An 18705-nucleotide genomic window follows, 5' to 3' on the forward strand; every position below is an offset into this window, starting at 1 on the left:
GTTATTTATTATTTATTATTTATTATTCATTATTTATGTTATTTGTTTTATATCATTTATTATTTATGTTATTTGTATTATTATTCGTTATTTGTATTCTTGGCCGTTATTTGTTATATTATTCTTTTCATTGTATTAATTTTTACTTTTATTTATTTTTTTGGTTTATATTGTTATTATTACAAGAAAAGACACCAAAATTTAAAAATTATAAAACTTATTAGACAGATTACATAGATATTTTAAACAGAATAAAGAAAAAATATCGGGACTATAAAATATCTTGAAAAATATAAGTTTTATAGAAAACTGTTTTCAGACAAAAGTTGTAGGATTTAAAAAGTTCTATTGATCTTATTAGTTTGATTTTGAATGGCGTTGCCAAGATAAGGATAAAGCTACCTTGAATTTTTGAATAAAATCTCTATTTTTTTTATTGCATATCCTTCTAAATTTTCTTCAGACTTTTTCAAAGCACTGTAATTTTATTTATTTTAAGTAAGACGTTTTAAAGTTATCAAGTTTTTTATGGTAAGAAGTGTAGTCCACGAAGATAAGATTGGCATGATTTGATTTATTACGCATATCTGCATGATTTGGCAAATTGTATTCTGTTCAGTGGAAATGTAATCTCACGCATGTCTCTATAAAAGCCTCTTTTCATAGCACTGCACATGTAACATGCTAATGTCTTATATCAGTGGGTAGTATCAGAATATTAGATTATTTGATATTTAAGCAAAAAGAAACCGAAATGTGGTACTTTCAAATTGTCATTAAATTGGGAATGTAGAGCTAATAAGAGTATATCGCGGTTGTTAATACGCAAGTTTAAAACAATTTGTTTTTCTTTACCCAATGTAGAACGTTTCGACTCCACTTCGAGTCTTTCTTAATTACCAAAAAGTTATGTGTGTGAAGGAACAGTGAAATTTAGCTTATTTACACCTTGTGCTTAATTAATACAGTGAACGCATTATATCGCCTTTGAGGTAATAGTCAACTCTTGAAACTACTCTTTGGTTTTGAAACCGGTGGATTGCCCAACCGGGGAGCGGCCTGCATACGAAAATATGTTACGTAATTTTTTGGTAGCTGAGGAAGACTTGAAGTGGAGTCGAAACGTTCTGCATTGTGTGAAAAAAAAAAAATTGTTTTGAATTTGCGCATCAACAACCACGATATACTTTTAGCTTTATATTTTTAATTTATTTGATATTTATTTATTCTGAGAATGATCAAATGATTTATTTTTTCATCAATTTACAACTGTTACAATATTTAGAAAAATTGGATATTGAAGTATTGTTATCTCTTGAACCGTTAAAGTTATCTTTTTTAAAGAAAAATACACCAGGATAAGTAAACAATAATAATTAACAATTAATAACACATTAGAAGATATAATTTTAAAGCTTTATTATTGGATCATCTTCCGATTTTATTTTTGTGGGCATTTTACTATACTTCTTACCAAAAAAGTTTGTTAATTTTGAACAGCTTATTTAACTGGATAAAATTACAATGTTTTGAAAAAATATGAAAAAAGTTTGAAAGAGTATACAATAAAAAAATTTTACTTAAAAAATTCAAAATAACTTTGTTTTGACTTTGACGAAACTACTTAAAATGAAACTAATAAAATTAGTAAATGAATCTTTTTAAATTCTACAACTTTGTCTGAAACAGTTTTCATAAAATGTATTATTTAAGATATTTTGAGGTCCTGGTATCTTTCCCTTATCTTGTATATCCTCTCCGTATAAATGCATAATATTATTTAAATATTAAGTAATATTCCTAAAATATTATTTAATATTAATAAAAAGTTATATATGTAGATATATAATTTTTGGAGTGGTTCTTATTATTTATTTAAATATTGGCGGGAATATTATAGTTTTTAAATGTAATAATTATAAAATTTATTTTATTTTTCATAACATTAATCCTTGAACAAAAAATAATATTTGTAGAACATTTTTATAATATTCCACGGATACTAAAATACGTGGGTCATTTGAAAAGTTTCCGACTTCATTGACATAAAGTAACTAGAAAAAAAATTTTTTTTGTCGTCCGATAGATGGCTTTAACATATGTAAACTGAAAAAATTTGAAATTATTCTGATCATTATTTCGCTTATGACAACTCTTCCAAAGTTGTCAGCTGACATTGTCACGTGCAATGTCAAAATTGAACAAATTGAAGTTTGAATTACTTCCGCACTCACCCTATTCACCAGATCTAGTTCCCAGCGCATTTTTCCTGTTTTTAAAATTGAACAAATTTTTTTGTAAAAAAATATAAGTCAAATGTTGAGATGAAAAACGCTGTAAACTAATATTTTTTAGGTTTAGACAATCAATTTTTTTCTGACGGTTTAAAAGGATGGGAGAAACGTTGGACCAAATGTATCGAGTTGCAGGGAGACTACGTCGAGAAATAAATTTTATTTTGTTTCGAAATATGTGTTTTCTTCAAAAGGCCGGAAACTTTTCAAATGATCCTTGTAATATATCAAGAATATTATATAAAGTGGACATATAATATTAATATAAAATTAAATGTACAAAGATAATGCCAATGAAAAGCCAACACCAGATGTTTGCATATAAAATATAATTTTATTATTCGATAAAAATTAATAATGTAGACATTTCGATTCTGTGATTTGGACCATTTTCAGTATAATATTAGAGATATACAGGGTGTAACAAAACTATCGTACCTGAAGAATACCATGGGATAAAGGACATGAATTAACAAAAAAAGTTTTGAGTTATTTTTTTATCTGAGCCTTCTATTAGATGTCATACGATGTTAAAGTTAACGTATTACCCCCTATACAAGAAAAGCAAGACAATAGATGGAGCACGCGGGCGGAGCGAAGTTGACAAATTACGCGGCAGGAAAAGAACGATGAGCAGCGAAATGGCTGTACACGCACACACACACGCATGCACACACACACACGCACGCACACGCACGCACGCACACACACACACTCTCTCTCTCTCTCTCTCTCTCTCTCTCTCTCTCTCTCTCTCTCTCTCTCTGTCTCTCTCCACCTTTAAAAAAATCTTAAACATTCTAAAATGCACAACTATAAATAAACGTTTCGGCGTTTTTGTAATAATTTATCAATTTAGTGTGAATTAATTGTTTATTTCATTACAGTTTATTTCATTACAATAAATGTTCGAAGTGTGCTCCTACTTTGATACACATTCTTGTTCTTTTTTGTACATTTTGCGTAGCTCTTTGAACTTGATCATTGTCAATTCTTTCAATAGTGCGGAATACTAATTCCGTCATCTTGTCAGCTGTCTCGATGTTGGTGTGCATAAATATTTTTTCTTTTATTGCTCCCCAAAGAATAAAATCGCATGAATTGTAATCCGGAGATCGAGCAGCCTACGTAGTTATTGAATCTCTTTTGAACCATTACGGGGAAAGTTTCATCGAGATAACGGCGAATTATGCTTTTAAATAAGATTTATTGAAGTTGATGTTAAAAGTTGTTTAATGGATAATTATACTTGAATGTAAAATTTGTCTCAAACAAACAATATGTTTTTAATATTATTTATAATTAATCTAATTAACGAGAAATCATTGTATAAAAGCAAGTTATTCTATGTATGTATACTGTGAAAAAAAATTGTTGTGGTTTAAGTAAATATGTTATTAGAATCATTCAAGCAAATTATTTACGTTACATAAATAAATCTTACTTGTTTGTAGAAAATATTTTTTTGAAGTATTATTTACTTTTTTGAAGTAATATTTATTTGCGTGAAGTAAATAATTTGCTTGAATGGTTCTAATAACATATTTACTTAAACCACAACAATTTTTTTTCTTATAACATATTTACTGTGTAACGACCGTACTTCGCGCACGGGCGGTGGGCGGCACAGGAACGGGCGCGAAAGGTCGCCTGAAGGAATTAGACGTAAGTGTTGGTGTTCGCAAAAGTGAGAGTCTTTATTGAATGCAAAGTGAGATGGTAGGATCACAAGTATACGATCGCGAACTCAATTTAGCAGCGTGATTACAGAATAAAGTGATATGGTTACAGAAGTATAAGATCGCGAGATAAGTTCGGTAGCGTGTTTACGCTAGCGCGGGAAATAAACCCGGTAATTAGTTCGTAGCTTACAACAATAACTCGGAGCGCACGGACGGAACGTGACAATGAACTCGCGGACGAAAATACGGAAATCTATTTACAATCGGTATGTACACTTGCTACGCGAGACGCGTTTCGTAGAACGGCGTGGAGTTATTTTCCTGGAATCCAGGCGGCCTTGTTATTATGGCCGTGAAAATATAGCGCAAAACGTGGCGTGTGGTGTGGCGCGTACACAGATCCGTGTAGTCGTGTTCGATTTTGCGCGGCCCGTCGCGAGGCGGTTAATACCGCTGCAGCAATCGCCAGGAGACACTACTCCACGCCAAGTGCGCTTGGTGGAGGCACAGAGCACTGTACCCCCAGGTAGCGTCGGACTCATGAGGCTGAGAGAATCGCCCTGCGTCAAGTGACGGGGCCCAAGTTTTACTTGAGCCCGTTGCAGCGAGTCAGGAAGCGGAGTCGGAATCGGTATCGGAAGTAGTTGAGAGCCAAGTGAATTGGCAGAGACCGAGGCGTTCGATCTCTTTCTCAATCCGGGGAGCTTCTGCTCGGCGGACCGGCCAGAAGCGGACAAGGTAGCTTGCGTCTGGCGAACGTCGCCTTATATACTCGAGAATCGTGGTGAGGGAATGTGCGACATGTTGCGGCGGAACGGTCCGGCGGCAGCATCCCCGCCACTTGATCTCGGGTCTCTCGTTTTGGATCACGCGCGTAGAGTGTGGCTGCGGACGGCGCTGGAACGAGAGCGCGTGCGCGCGGAGATGCGAAGCGCGCACAAGCGCTCGCTCGCTTGCTCGGTTTTCGTTTATTTTATTAGGCGCTATGTGCCGATAATTGTCGGCCGGACGGCTCGGACGGTTAGGCGGTCGAGGGGGGGGAGGCGGTTTGTTACAACGAATCACGAAAAATTTTTTCTTATTGTAATAATGACTATTGTTAGTAAAATTTTTATGATATAAAAATTAATTTTTGAAAGTGTACGATAGTGTCGTAACTGAGAAAGCGATTTTCAACTAATTTTGATAGATTTTAAAATTTATTAGTAATAAATATTTTTATAACAAAAAGATATCTTACATGCAGAATGGGCAGGTGTGCCATTGTGCATGAATATTGTAGCTTGTCTATTTTTGCCTGTTACCAGAACGCTTAAATTCTTAAGGATATCTCAATTTTTTAAGAAACGATCTGCCAAATTTACTAGTGTTGCGGTCGGGATATTCGGATTACAAGAAAGAAAATGTCCCTCGAGTTTACAACGAAAATGAATGACTTTATTACTATCAAGCAGAGTTCAAACAGTATTACAAAAGTCGCGGAGATAACTCTTTACAATCACACGCGGTCTCAGTCTTGGGCGGGGGAGAGCCGTACACGTTCTGTCTCCTCGACTCGCGGTAGCCACCAACCGGTGAAGTAGGATGCGCGCGCATACAACGCCCATGCTCTTGGGCGCGTATTCAACATTCTCTCCCACCTTGAGTTGCGTCTTCTTGATATGAGCGCAACTCAACATACTAAAACAAAAATCAAAATTCAGAACAAAAACTTAAATTTATGCCTCAAATCTTTTGGGCTTCTTAACAAGACGTCCACTTCGCGTCTTGAAACTCGTCTCCTCTGAGGAAGTCGTCTCTTCTTCAGGAACAGGTTCTGAAAGCTCCTCAGGAACAGATTTCTGCTTCTCGTGCGTTTTGGGCCTGCTTTGGTTTGCTCTAACAAACTTCTCGGATTCTCTCACATCTTGCCTTACTTCCAATGGAATCAGTCGTTGTACTGGGCGGATTAAATCACCTCTTCCTGTCTTCAGCTTTACAACTCTATTGTGGCCGTCCTTACCCGGAAAAACTTCCTTAATTACTGCAAGCGGCCAGTCCAGTCGCTTCTGTATATCGTTTCCCACTAGTACAACGTCACCTACTGTGACTTGAGTAGAAGTGTTCTTATGCTTTGCTCGCCTGGATAATTGTCCTAGGTATTGAAGACGAAAGCGACTTCTGATCTCTTCCTTCAGTCTCTGACGGTAGCGTATTCTTTTTGCAAAGTGACCTTTATTAAGTTGGTCCAAGTCTGGTACACCAACTTCGCGGATGTCGCTAATGAACATAGCTGGAGTAATTGCCATAAGCTCCGTGCTCTCCTCCGGAAGGTAAGTGAGTGGTCTCGAGTTCATGACGGCTTCGCAATCGCACAAAACCGTGTTCATTTCTTCATAGCTCAATGAGGCTCTTCTCAGCGTTCTTTTTAATAAATCTTTAAGAAGGCGAATAAGGCACTCCCACCATCCTCCCCACCAAGCGGCTGAAGGCGGGTTAAAAATCCACTGTATCTGTTTGAGAGCGCAATGCTGAGAGATCCTCTGCCAGTTAATCTTCCGCAGCAAATTCGCCAGTCCCACGAAATTTCTTCCATTGTCACAGTAGACGACGGAGGGCCTTCCTCGTCGTGCTATGAATCTTTTGAAGGCCTCTATGAATTCCTCCGTTGACAATGATGTAACTAACTCTAGGTGGACCGCACGATAGACTGCGCAGGTAAATAAACAAATATAAGCTTTGCAGCCACCTTTTAAGAAAAGTGGACCTGCGTAATCGACGCCGGTGACTTCGAAAGCTGCGGCGTCTCGTACTCTGTCCTCCGGTAATGGTCCAGACGATACCTCTATATTCTTCACACTGTGTCGACGGCAGATCGTACATTTGTAAATAACGGCGCGTACCGTGCGACGATACCGAAGGATCCAGAATTTCTCTCTTAAATTATTCATGACAATGTCGATACCTGCGTGATTAAGTTTCAAATGAGTATAATGGATAATTCTTTTCGTCAATAAATGTGTGGGATCCAATACTATGGGGTATATGAAACAGAAAGTATCTTGACGATTAGCAATTGCCGTTTTTATGCGTATAAGACCCTTTTCTTCGAAGGCCCCTATTCCCTGCAGTCGGGCATCTTTTAATTTTTGAAAAGATTCACTCTGTGCTAATTTGCAGAGGTATAACTCTGCTGCAGTGATCTCCTTTGCACTCAATTCTTGATCGACGACTACATGCATTCTCTGAGAATTGCCTATGAATCTTAATATCCAGGCCATCGTACGCAAAATTTTAGGATATGTCGAGAATCTTTGCAGGTACCAAGGGATATCCTCTTCTTTTGTTTTCTCTGCAGCATCCATCATAACGATTCCTTTTTTAGCATTCTCTGGATAGGACCGTTCTTTAAGTCGGTCAGCTGTTTTACGCAGTTCCATATTAACCGCCTCTTCATTAATTTTTTCTTCACTCGCAGGCCAATCTTCAGGGGGCATCTTTAGCCAGGCGGGTCCCTCCCACCATCTTGAATCTAGAAGTTTCCTCGCATCGCATCCTCGCGAAGGTAGATCCGCGGGATTTATAGCTCCTGGTACATATCTCCATGACACAACCTCTGTAAGGCTTCTGATTTCTTGGACGCGATTCCAAACAAATACTGTCCACTGTCTCGCTTGCCGTATCCATGCCAGGACAGTGGTCGAATCACTCCAAAAATATCTCTTGACGTTTTGATAATCCATCGCCTTGTCGAACGAATGCATTAATCTTGCTCTAATGGAAGCAGCCATCAATTCGATACGTGGAATAGTCTTCTTGCTTTTCGGCGCTAATCTTGACTTAGCCTCAATTAAGTGTACTTTGATCCCTTCGCTTGTTTCCACTCGTATAAAGAGGACGGCCGCATAAGCATCCTTGCTTGCGTCTACGAAAATATGAAATGACAATGTATCAATGTATGTTCCTCTTATCACCAAAAATCCAGCGAGGAAACCTTAAAAGACGAAGGAGATTCAATCGTCGTGTCCACTCTAGAAAGTCCCCTTTGCTCTCCGGATCGATCTCCGTGTCCCAGTCTGTATGTCGGGTCCAAAGACGTTGCAACAATAATTTTGGCCTCAACAACACGGGACAAATGACGCCCAGAGGATCAAAAATCTTCTATACATATGATAACACGATTCTCTTCGTAATCTTCTCCTCTGAAAGCTGCGAGGGAAAGCCTGCCAGCGAAAGAGTGTCACTCTTGGTATTCCAGGTGAGCCCCAGAACTGTTGCTCGTTTCTCGCAATCCATTCCCGTATATTTCCAATCTTTCAAATGGAACTTGGATCTGCTTAAAAGAGAGCTGGCTTCTCTCTGAAAAACCTCAAAATCAGAATAAGAATCGACGCTAGTAATGCAATCATCTACATAAAAAGACTTCGTTAATTTCTCATACACTTGGTTTTTCTGTGGCGAAGCAGCCGAACTCACGGCTTTTCCGATGAGTAACTCTAAGGTAGCCCCCAAAAGGAAAGGGCTGCTGGTTACGCCGAAGATAACCCGACGATGTCGATAAATCTCTATTTCCCCGTTGGCATCCCACCACAGGAATCTCAGAACATCTCTATCCTTCGGGGAGACGCTAATCTGCAAAAAGGCTTTTGCAATATCTGCTGTCACTCCTATCTCCTGTTCTCGAAACCGGTGCAGCAGTGCTGGAATGAGCTCAATAAGGTTAGGCCCTGTTTCGAGGCATTGGTTGAACGACGGCGAATCTTTTCTACTTTTTGCTGAAGCGTCAAAAACCGGCCGGATCTTTGTTGTTCCTTCTTCTTTAATGACAGGCCGGTGTGGTAGATAAAAACTCTCTTTGTCGCTTTCGTATACAGGCACTTTCTCGATGATATCCTCAGCGAGCGAATTGCAAAAGATCGAATTGTAATCTTCAAACAAGCTCTCCTGTTTCAATTTCTTGGTCATGAGATTCAATCGTTTTTCTGCTACCTCTTTATTGTCTTGCAACGGCGGATGACTTTCCTTCCAGGGTAACATGACCTCATAACGTCCTTCCTTTGAGATCTCCGTCGTTTCCAGGAATATCTTCTTAATCTCAGCTTGACGTGCCTCCTTTGAAACGTTCTCTATGGGGTCAGTAATGCCCAACGTATCGAGTCTCCATAAATGTGATATGTCGGCTTCTTGTGCGTACATGGAGACAACCATCAGTGCCGTATCTGTTTCATTTCCATCCTCGAAATCATAGCCTAAGATTGTCCATCCTAGTTTTGTCTCCAATGCTGTTATCCCCGGATCTATTTGTATAACTTTACCCGTGATTATTTTACCTGCAAAATCGGCTCCTATTAACAAAGAAATGGATTCGCTGCCTCCGCCGGTGTCACTCAACCGTATGTTCTTCTTTTCCAGTTCATCCACCCAAGGCCCATTAGTTTCCGGTGGAGTATCCTGACAAATAGTGTCTTGTTGTAAGGCGACAAAATCGCATTAGTATGTTCCCTCCAGATTACCGATACGAATCCGACAGGTTTTATGTTTCTGAGGTCTGGTCTTGGTTCCCTCGAACAGCAGATGTATCATCGTTCGCTCACCTTTCGTTTCGTAACCAAGGTTGGCTACCTTCTCTAACACATAGGATCGGTGTGAGCCGGTATCAATAACAGCTCGAACAGTTATCAACCCTTTTGATCCGCGCATCTTGACTCTTAATAACGGTAGAAACATCTTATCGTCGCAGGAAACATTGCCTAAACAACTATCTCCCTCGCTGAAACCTGATTTGCTGGACTTCTTCTCGTCAGCTTCCTTCGCATCGTTTTTATTGGAGAGATTTCGGCACATCAGAAGGGCGTGCCCTTTACTACACCAAGGATATTTTTCTTTGGCATAACATTTTTTGTAACTATGGCCTACCTTTAAACATTTGAAGCAGCCATTCTTTTCTTTGACGATCCTGGTCCTCTCGTCCATATCCATGCCTCTGGCTTTGTCGCACCTCGAGCTGTCATGATTTTTTCCACAGAACAGGCATTTTTGTGATTTAGATTCTTTCACGGATAATAGACTAGCTGCTGTCGCTGCTTCTTGATCTTGATCTCTCGTTTTCTTCTTATTTGTGACCGTCTCAGCCTCGCTACCTTCGAAGCATGTCTTCGCCATTTGAATTCGTTCCTCGCTTTCAACCTCTCTTCCTAAAAAGGTCATAAGATTAGTAAGACGATCTTTGGCTGTAAGATTTCCTACGAAAGCATCTCCTTGAGGAGTTAGCTGTATCATCGCTCTCTGCCATATTTTTAGAGTCTCTTCCGGCAGTGAGGATTCAACTAACGGGAATAACATTGCTGCGCACATGTCAGTGGTAACGCCCAGAGTTTCAAGTGCTCGCATTTGTGTTTCTAGTTTATCATAAATTGTCATGAGCGTTACTTTCTTATTCTTATTTAATACTAGTTTCAAAAGTTCGCGCACATAGAATTCAATGAGTAAATCTTTTTTGCCGAAGCGCGATTCGAGGCTCTGTATTGCCTTTTCATAATTGTCCGCCGTTAAAGGAAAGCTATTCACAACTTCGTAAGCACGCGAGTCTTTTACCGTGGACTGTACTAAATAATGAAACTTGTCCTCTCTAGACAATGCTGTATCGTCGTGTATTTTCTTAAATGTGTTCCAAAACGGCAGCCAATCCTTAATGTCACCTCCGAATCGCCTCAATTCGATCTTCGGCAATTTAAGCGCGCGTATACTTTCCTGTGTTGCAATCGTAGGATGTGTCCGCAGCACTGGTACCGACGTTCCCGCCTCTCGAGTATCTTGCTGTTCCGTCAGCTGGGTTAACTCAAGTTTCGCTTGATGATATTTTGCCGCGTACTCATCCGCATGTTCTATCTCTTTGCAGATGTTTTCTTCCGATTCTCCAGTTTGAATCATCAAGTTTCGCAGCTTCTGGCTCAACTCATTGAGCTCGCTCGCTTTATCTCGAACGAGCGCGAACTGTACCTGAAGTGAGGTTAGGTCCGACGACCCTCTCTCTTTCTCCGCTCGAAAGGAAGTATATGCCCTTGTAAAGGCTGCTCTTGTTACTTTCTGTATTAACTTCACTTGATCCATTGTTAAACACTTCCTTGAATTTCTGCTTAAATGAAATGACCAGCAACTCTAATCACTGTCCTGTCACGGTCGCCACGATGTTGCGGTCGGGATATTCGGATTACAAGAAAGAAAATGTCCCTCGAGTTTACAACGAAAATGAATGACTTTATTACTATCAAGCAGAGTTCAAACAGTATTACAAAAGTCGCGGAGATAACTCTTTACAATCACACGCGGTCTCAGTCTTGGGCGGGGGAGAGCCATACACGTTCTGTCTCCTCGACTCGCGGTAGCCACCAACCGGTGAAGTAGGGTACGCGCGCATACAACGCCCATGCTCTTGGGCGCGTATTCAACAACTAGTCCCAATGGAAAATAATTTAGACGATATAGCGTTAAATATGTACGAAAAAGAGCAAGAATGTGTATTGAAGTAGAAAAAGCACACTTGGAACATTTATTGTAACCGTAATGAATCAAACAATTAATTAATTTACACTAAATTGATACATAAACGCCGAAACGTTTATTTTAGTTGTGCATTTTAGGATGTTTAAGATTTTTTTAAACAAGGTGGAAGGAGGAGAAAGAGAGAGAGAGAGAGAGCAAGTGAGCGCGTGCGCGCGTAATGTGCGTGTGCGTGGCTGCGCGCGCGCGCGTGTGTGTATGTGTGTACAGCCATTTCGCTCCGCATCGTTGTTCTCCCGCCGCGTAATTTGTCAGCTCCGCTTCGCCCGCGCGCCCGTTTATTGTCCGTCTCTGTTTTTCTTGTATAGACGGGAGGTGATACGTTAACTTTAACATCGTATGACATCTAACAGAAGGCTCAAATCAAAAAATGACTCAGGATTTTTTGACTTGGATTTATGTCTTCTAGCCTATGATATACTTCAGGTGCGATAGTTTTGTTACACCCTGTATATTAACAATTATAACAATAATTAAAAATGCTAATTGTAAGATAGACGCATGGTCGACTAACTACAACAAAACGCTGCCTGCGGTGGGTTGCACATCTTTGTTGCCAAATTAATCATGTTCATCGTATTCGTAAAAATTAAAGGAAACTGAAACAGAATATATCTCGTAGACATGCAATAAGAATTTTGATGATTTTGAATGCGATTATGTAATTTTTAATTATAAAGTAGACTTACAAAAGTGAAGTGTAAGTAATACTGTTGCCAATTGGAAATCAAGCAACACACTGACAAGTAAACCTACGGAAGTGTTAATCACCGATTTTGATGAAACTTTGCATATGTGTAGAACTTTGAAAAATATTTAACACTTTTTTTTTACAATGGTTCACTCTAAAAGGTGAAAACTTTCTTTTAAAGGTAAGGAATAGATTTAACATCCTAGGTGTAATAAGTTGAAAATTTTAAAAAGTAAAAGGTGTTACGAGGTTTTTGTGGTCGCTGAAGCTAAATCTTATGTCAAAAGTATGAAATTCAAAATGTCCAATCTAATATGGCGTCCAGATACTTATTTCGTATAATATGAAATTTTAAAAAGTAAAATGGGTTAAAAGATTTTTGGGCTCGCTGAAAATAAATCTTATATCAAAAGTATGAAATTCAAAATGACCAATCCGATATGGCGTTCAGATACATTAAAATTTGTATTATTTTTTGTCAAAATGAGTAAAGAGGACAAGGGGACTCAGTGTAAAAAAGTACCCCGAAAGGTGAGAGGCAAGGGGACTCATTGTAAAAAAAGCATCCCGAAAGGTAAGGACTTTGTAAGCAATACTTTTTGTGCAAAAATTATTAATTTTAACATGTATAGCTGCTATATTGAAACCGCCATTTTGAATTTTATATCTTTAACACCATATTTAAAATTATCGACTCAAAAATTGGAAATTTTAATTTTGTGATGATAAGAATATTTACTCATTTTGACAAAAAATAATAAAAATTTTAATGTATCTGGACGCCATATTGGATCGGCCATTTTGAATTTCATACTTTTGACATGAGATTTAGTTTCAGCGACCCCAAAAACCTCCTAACACATTTTACTTTTTAAAATTTTCAACTTATTACACTTAATATGTTAAATCTATCCCTTACCTTTAAAGGGTAGTTTTCACTTTTTAGATGGACTATTGCCAATAAAAAAATACGTGTCAAATATTTTTCAAAGTTTTACACATATGAAAAGTTTCATTAAAATTAGTGATTAACACCTCTGTAAGTTTACTTGTGAGTCTGTTATAACGTACTGTTGTACCTACATGTAGAAAAGAAATGAAAATACTAGCTTTCAGAGAATAATTTGTAGTACAATGGGTGAAAGAGAGCATGTGTTTAAAGTTTGAAAGCTTGTTTTTGCTTTTGAATATGTATTATCTTTGAAATAAATTTCTTGTTTAAGAATTATTCATTGTCTAATATTGCTACCTTATTTCAATTGAATTTATACTGCATATCAACCTTGTGTTTTGTGATACAGAGTGTTGATCAGTATTTTTGTCATTTCTATGTTCACTTATTCTCATTTTTAGCTGTCTATCTGTTTGTTTCACATAAGACGTATCGCAGACCCTGCAGTTAATCCCATGTACAACATTCGAATATGATTCTTTTAGACGTTTATCTTTTTGCACTTTGATTTTACTAACAATAAGCTTATTTAAGCCTGTATAAGCCAAACGTACTATAGAATTCTTGAAAAAATTTTTTTAAATCTATCTGATGAATTATTAATGTATAGAATTGTAAAAAATCTGGTTTGTTCTTTATTTTGTTGCTCTTACGAGTTATCATTTAAACAGTTAACCTATACAAATCTACTGTGTAGTCTCTTTTTAATATTTGTGAAAATGATCTCTAGTGTATATCCGTTTATTAAAATGTTATTTTGTCAAAATATTTTTCATGAAAACTGGGGTTTGAAAGAATAAGAGCTTTACCAATTAAATCTATTACTGTTCTCTCCTATTTTTTTGCAAATATAGGTGATAAGAAAGAAAATTTTAAAGAAGCACGTCTCTTTGCGGAGCGAAAAACTTCTGATTGTGTACTTTTGGCAAAAAAATATTTCTTAATGATAAGCATTATCCAAGGCTTGATTAGTTTTTATCAGTTTCAATTGAGAAGTGTCATCTTCGACATTGTTACGTGTAAACATGCCACTACGGATTTGGCAAACCATTGATGACTCAATTGTTCTTGCTTTGTGGACTGATGATGGCTAGATTTTTTTAAGATTCCATTGTCAATACGTTGGGGATGAAAGTGTCGAAATGTTTGTTCACTTTTATTAAGATGATTAAATATTTATAATAACATTAATAATTGTGATTGCGCACCTATATCCGCGCTGACTCTCATTGTCAGTAGCCTTTATTTTTAATTTTTGATATTAGACGTATATGAGATCGTTTTTTAATTATGTTCGTATGGTTACGAAAATTTATTTTTTTTTCTCCCGACTCCATCGAAAACTGAAGTCTGGGATGAATTGAAAATATCTAATAATTTATTTATTTGGTTCAAGTGTATTGCAAGTATTATATTATCATCCATAGGGACGCCGAAGGTTTGTGAATATTATCTGTTATTAAACTGTAAAAATGTGGAATTAAGAACTAACTTAATCGCATGCATAAATTTATTCGGGATTACAGTCTTTTTTGGATGAAATGCCATCTCTTGTTTAGACTCTCAATAACTAAATCATGTACATTTGTGAACAAAGAGACTACGTCTAATGAATGTGGTGATTCATTAGGTATTTCTAAATCTGATAACTCAACACTTTAACGAAGTAAAAAGTGTTTTTAATATAACTATTTAATATAACTATTTGGAAGAGGTAAACTAGTGTGAATTTTTTTATGTAGAAAGATAGCTAGATTATGTAGAGGAGTGGAAGAAGTAATGATACGTAGTGGATTGTCTTACCTATATATTTTTAATAAACCATATGCAAGTAGTAATATAGGATTGGAGGTATTGAGCTTGTTGTAGATAACGGTGATAATTAAGTCTGCTTGTTTCCATTTCTTTTAACATAATTTTTAAATTCAAAATTATTTTGTTAACCGGATTACGTTTTAGACAAGGTATTATTATTGGATAGTAATTGTTCCATTTTGTTATTTTGTTAATTAATGTAATCACTACTATTGTGCTTGCATTGACATGAATAAAAAGAAATTTTAGATTATTTGTTATGAATTATTTAATTATACGTAAGTATTTCTATGTGTAAGTAAGAATATCTTGTTGTTTAATTTATTCCTATATTTGTTAATACTTGCCAACAATGGAAACACTTTATTTCTAAACCTGTACGGATCTTCAACTCTCAGTCAGTAAATATTGTTTTTGACGTGTTTTACAAATTTGATTGTTGTAGTTTTGATATTGTTGGGAGGGAGAAAGAATCCCTCACGAAATTGCAACAAATCTTGTATCTCAATAGGAATATTAATATTAGAAAGATTTTAATAAACCATTTATTTTTTATATCAAAAATATTTGATATAAAAAATAAATGAACTAGGACTTTAATTAAAAAAGTGAACCCTTAATTAAACACACAGATCCTGTAAAATACGGAAACACATTTTTGGGTCTGAGAGACTTTTCCAACTTTGAGAAGCTATAACTTTGATTACAATCAATATTTTTCAACAATTTTTTTTTTCTTATGAAAGTTCAGAATCTCAGGAGTGTGACTGCACAATTAGCATTGCGGAAAAATAATTTATTGTGAAGTTATAAAGGAAAATCCATTAAGCAAAAATGAGAAAATGGTCAAAAATTTACTTTTCCTTTAAAAAATTATATCTTTGTAACAAAAAACTTTTAAGGACTTTCAAATACGGTGTTTTAAAGTTAAAGAGTTACACTTTCAAAATAAAATTTGGCAAAGTCATTCCTTTTAAAAAGTATACTTATGTAACATGGAGAATATGAGATATTTTTGGGCATCTAAAAATCCACTTAAAAAAAAAATCATATTTTTGAAACAAAAAACTTTTAAGAACTTTACAATACGGCGTTTTAAAGCTAAAAATTTATACTTTCAAAACAAATTATATAATTGTCATTTTTATTAAAAAATGTACTTATGTAACAAGGCGAGTATGAAGTATTTTTAATTAAATTGTATCTAAAATTGAAAATTGATGTGTTTTATGATATATTTCGGAAAAACTCCCTTTTCTAGAGCATTCTATAGTATTCCAATTTTAGGCAGAGTATATGCGAGTAACATCCGCAAATCGACCTGTTCAAACGTATTTTGTTCAGTTTTTTATGTAAAATACTCACAAAAAATGTTTCACTTACACACTATATGGCGCATTGACTCTAACAAACCTTTGCTGCTGTGCCGTTTGAAGTCTAGTTGACCAAAAGTTGATCAACCATATCAATCGAAAGAGGAGATTTCAAACTTTTTTTACGTCTTAGTCCGAACCTCCTATCTCATTCCATCTTAGCCCAGTAAGCGTTCGAAACTTTATATGGGGTCTCTCAGACCCACTTACATGTTTAAGGGTTAAATTGATCTTGATTCAAAACCACAAATTGTATGCAATAAATTAAGTAAGATAAGCTGAGACGATTATAGTTAGATCTTCGTGTTGTAATATTTATACCCGATAAAAATTCTTCTATGATTGTTTTGGTCTATTTATTTAATTTTTTAATTTTGGTTACTTCTGCTAATTCTGACTAGAAATATTAGACAAAGAAAAATTTTTAAGCAAGATACTTAGAAATCAGCAACAGATGGTACATATTTATTTAAAAGCAAAAACAGTCTCTCAACTTTTAAACCGACACTGCTCTTTTTGAACTATTTTACTCCGAAATATTTTCCAAATGATAGTTTCTATTTCTTTTCTGCATGTACAACAGTACGACCGTCTCAGTGTGTTGTATGATTTTCAACCGTCAACAGTATTGCTTGCACTTTTTTTTGTTTGCCGAAGAAGAAGGAAATCTTCACAAAGCCTTCATCCACTGACGAAACTGCCCCCGGTCAACCGGGGCTAATCAGAGAGCAATTTTTTTTGCTTACAGCCGTCCGAACAAACCCGACAAAGCAGACATTGTCTGATCAGGAGGGGAAGACGTCTTGGGTCTCATACACCAAAGTGTGAAGGATTCGATGCGAGTACATTGCTATAGATTCCACTACACGCATCGTCTTCTACTCCCTAAAAATTTTCTTAAGTATATCCTAACACAGCATTTGGCCGTTCTCTGGAATCAGCAATACGTTATTACTTTAGGGGGTAATCAATTCCTTTATGTTAGCTCTCGTTACAACGGATTTCAATTCAACTAGACTAAATCTTTTTCGTATAATTCGCAAATTACATCATTTTGGTTTCCTATTCTTATAAGGATGAATCTACTTTCTAATAGACTCAGGAACATCCATATTTATTCAATCAACTCGAATCTTCTCTTCAAGCGCCAGATGCCATTGGACTCTTTGACGCTGTATAACACATAAGTGTGTTAGCTGCACACATACAGTGCATATATCTAAGGCCAACTTGCCCGGTCACACTCAGCTCTGCATTCTATCCGCTTATACTATTGCTGATAATTTAATTACATTAACAGGGTGTTTCTTAAAAAGCATTTACCAATTATATAGTGTTATTCCTTGCTAAATACTGAGTCATGAATTTTTTTTATAATATTTAATAAAGCAGCAATTATTGAATAAAGTTAATCTAATCAGCGCTGTTCTTTAAACAAACTACTTCGATAAACCGCGTGCCTGGTAGTGCACGTGAGCGCTCGCCGCTATGTTGCTAGTTGCCTCTGCAACTTCATTATATGTCTGTTTAAAAGACAGCGCTGACTGGATTAGCTTTACTTAATAATTACTGTTTTATTAAGCATTATAGAAAAAAATGGTTTAGGACTTTTTGACTTAGTTTTTAGCAAGGAATAACACTATATAATTGGTGGGCGCTTTTTAAGAAATACCCTATATACCTATAAATTAATTTATACTTTTCAGTAGTTTAATTAACTAATGAATAGAAATGATAATGATTATAATAAAAATATAGAACGTAAAAAAATGATTTGCTACTTATGCTTACGACGATGTCTGCGACCATGATGTATTTCTCCCTGTTTAACGCGTTCAGCTCATTCCTTTTTTTTTATTACGACCTTGCAATAATGTTAAAAATACTCCATTTTTCTTCATCCATGATTTCCTTTTCTAAAACTAGGTCAAGGTCTAGCTCTGCCCCAAACAGTTGTTCTTTAACATCTTGTCATGATTCGCATTCTACCAGAGTATGATATGCCGTATCAATGTCCCGATTACAATGGAAACACACCGCCATTTCTGCGCTTCTTATTCTATTTAAATAGTAATTGAACACCCCGTGTCCCGTCATCATTTGCGTGATCCTAAATGTTATTATACACCTTCTGTCTCTAGATAATCAAACCTCTAATATTGGAGCTAATCTCTTTCACACTTTCTTACCTGGGTAATCTAGGGGGGGGGGGGTGATTAACTCCTTGTCTTACTCAGCCACCGATAGCTCTCTCTCCCGGAACTGAATTATCCGTTTATTCTTTACTTATAGTTGCACTTTGTTTTTCACGGCTGTATTTATTTTTTGGTAGACTCGCGCGTATGCTTTAGCAAGTATA

At 36.3% G+C, this 18705-nt stretch overlaps 1 protein-coding gene across 8 annotated transcripts in view; it reads left to right on the top strand.

The window, feature by feature from the left end:
- Positions 1-18705, top strand: part of LOC105197099 (WD repeat-containing protein 81) — a 374845-nt gene that overhangs the window by 62567 nt on the left and 293573 nt on the right. The window lies entirely within an intron of this gene.

Source organism: Solenopsis invicta, chromosome 6 (assembly GCF_016802725.1).
Source record: "Solenopsis invicta isolate M01_SB chromosome 6, UNIL_Sinv_3.0, whole genome shotgun sequence".
Lineage (NCBI taxonomy): Eukaryota > Metazoa > Arthropoda > Insecta > Hymenoptera > Formicidae > Solenopsis > Solenopsis invicta.